The following is a 3,226-nucleotide window of genomic DNA, read 5'->3' on the forward strand; positions in this document are numbered from 1 at the left end:
TTGAATGAGATGAAATTAAGAACAGAGATGCAGGGCTTATTTTTGCAAAGAAGAGAATCTATTACTTAGAGATCTTACCTATATTTAGACAATCATATCAAATACCATCAATTACCCTGAATAAAACACTGTATTTTCTACTCCAGATAAATAAGCATTAATTATCAAACACTTATTTAGATAATTAATTGCCAAAATAATTTACTAATGAATATTTACTTTTTGGCTACTTTACTTTTTACTCAGTAAAAAGGTATCATAAAAATTTGCCTTAAGAAATTTACAAGTTTATAGAAATATTACTATTTAATTTAATAAATATGCAAAATCACGTAAAGAAGAAATTTTAATTCTGTTGAAAATATACAACAGTCACAACTCTAAAAACCTAGCCTTTCAAGAGAGGAAATCCTTGGGAGTTGTTATATGCAATTTCAGCCATTGGAAGGCCCTCACTGTAATTCCTTGTACACTGCATCTATGACAGAAAATGATGTATGTTTCAGAGGAAACCTGCTAAGCTCCATCATCATACACTAAATAGCACAAATGAAGAAGGCATGGTAGACCCAATAATGGTCCACAGAAGTGTCCATGCCCTAGTCCCTGATGCCTGTGAATATGTTTGTTACATGGATAAAGGAACTCTGCAGATTTAAAAGTTATAGAGCTTTAAATACAGGGAGAAACCTGGATTATCCAGGTGAGCTCTTAAAGGCAGAGAACTTTCTCAGCCTCAAGACCTAAGACGTGGCAAAGAGTGGAGTCAGAGAGATTCCATGTGTGGAAAGAATTTGACGCATTGTTGCTGATTCTGAAATAGGGGTAAATGAATAAGAACCAGAGAGAGATTTCTAGACCTAAGGGAAGCCATCAGCTGACAGACACCAAGGAAGCAGGGAGCTCATTTCTATAGCTTCAAGGAACCAGATTCTGCCAAAGAGCTAAGTAAGCACTGAAGTGAATTTTTGCCAGATCCTCCCCCTACCAACCCAGCCAGACAATGCCTTCATTTTGGTCCTGTGAATTATCAAAAAGAAAAATTAGTCAGGCCAAACTGGACTTCTGACTGACAGAGCTATGAAACAGTAAATTTGTGTTGTTGTAAACTTCCAGGGTTTGAGAAATAACACCTTGAAATAAAAACAAATTGAATTAAATAAAATACATAAATCAAAACATACTTAATAGAAGTATAACCATCAAATGGAATAATATTCAACAATAAAAAGGAACAATCTACTGATGCAGACAACAAAAGAGGTTAATATCAACAACATTACACTGAGTGAAAGAGGCAGAAACAAAAGTACATACTGTGTATTTCCATTTATAAGAAATTCTAGAATGTGCAGAAATTATCTGTGCTGATAGAAAACAGATCATAAGTTGCCAGCACTGGGGAAGGGAGTGAGTTTGACTGCAAAAGGGCATAAACAAATACTTCGAAGTAAAAGGAATACTCCATTTCTTGCTGTGGTTCCGATTATAGGGGTAGATAGATATCTCTAATTCCTCAAAGTGTACAACTAAAATATGTATGCACATAATGCTTAGGGGTTTCTCTATTTTTGTTATTTCACTCCCCAAATCCCTCTCCACAGGGCAAAAAGAATATCTAGTTTAAATTATAAATTAAATCTTTTTTTTTTTAAAGATTTTATTTATTTATTTGACACAGAGAGAGGCAGCGAGAGAGGGAACACAAGCAGGGGGAGTGGAAGAGGAAGAAGTAGGCTTCCCGCTGAGCAGGGAGCCTGATGCTAGGCTCCATCCCAGAACGCTGGGATGATGACCTGAGCTGAAGGCAGACGCTTAACGACTGAGCCACCCAGGCACCCCTATAAATTAAATCATCTTAATTCATGTTTTAAAAGTATTCAGTGCCTTGTCTTTCAATCCCTTTAAAAAAGATTTTACTTTTCATCTGCTTTCTCCATACCTGCAACACTCAAGTAATAGACATGATTTCATTTATTTGAAATAAGTGATGTCTCCTCATCACTTGGGTCTCCTTTCTAGACAGTCAAATACATAGGAAAAATTCTTATGTTTTAATCATCTCCCTCACTTCTTTTGTCCCTTCGCTGCATATATCATGACTTATATTTATATCTTTCTTTATTAACCTTAACTGCAGTGTACTTCATAGTAAATTCAGTGAGTTAAAACATATTTTCTGCATTTTTCTCAGCAATATATATTCAGTGCTAATACATTACCTACCATATACTTTTCAAAATATAGCTGTTGATTTAATCAAGAAAAGGATAAATGAAAAAATGAACACATTAACATAAAGAAAATGTATCTATTATTTTAATTAATCTCAAATCTTTGTTTTTTTTAAGCTATCTTTTTTTTTTCAGAGAGAGCCTGAGAGAGCGCGTGCAAGCATGAGATCAGGGTGTGGGGAGGGGCAAGGGAGAGGGAGAGAATCTTAAGCAGGTTCCATGCTAGGTTCCACGCTCCGTGTCAAGCCTGACACCTGGCTAGATTTCGGGACCCTGAGATCATGACCTGAGGGAAAATCAAGAGTCAGATGCTCAAACCAACTGAGCCACTCAGGCACCCCTAAGCTATCATCTTATTTATAATTTATCTCTGTAAGTAATAAGCATCTTTTGGGCGGAAGTGATATCATATGTCTTTACCACTATGTAACCAGCAGCAGACAACTAGGCATTCAATGAATATTAAAAATAAATAAATACATGAAAATAAATGAATGCAAACTGTAAACTAAAATGTAAATTTAAAAGTTGTGATTATGTTATTTCTTCTTTGCTCTCTCTACCCCACCAAATTCTCCACTCTCTGATTTGGAATTTATTAAAATTCATGCAAACTGGAAACATTTCCAATTAAAACTTAAATAGGTTACATTTTAAGGCTAATAAAAAATGGCTGTAAAATATATGTAATTTGTGTCATCTGTTGGTACATTATTATACAACATTAAATTAAAATAAAAAGTTATCAATCTGCTGGTTCACATTGATATAAACCTTTTTGTTTTTCAATGTAGAAATTAATTATTAATCTCAAGTGATTCATCATGAAGGGAATAATGGAATTGGAAAGTGATAAAATTGACCTAATTATTTTAAAGAACATGACTATCCTTGTTATGCCTTAAATACTGGGACAGTAAACTATTGTCTGCTAGTATGACAAGAATGTAAATTTAAGAAATACTTTTTAGGGGCACCTGGGTGGCACAGTC

The sequence above is a fragment of the Ursus arctos genome, unplaced genomic scaffold (assembly GCF_023065955.2).
Source record: "Ursus arctos isolate Adak ecotype North America unplaced genomic scaffold, UrsArc2.0 scaffold_10, whole genome shotgun sequence".
Taxonomy (NCBI): Eukaryota; Metazoa; Chordata; class Mammalia; order Carnivora; family Ursidae; genus Ursus; species Ursus arctos.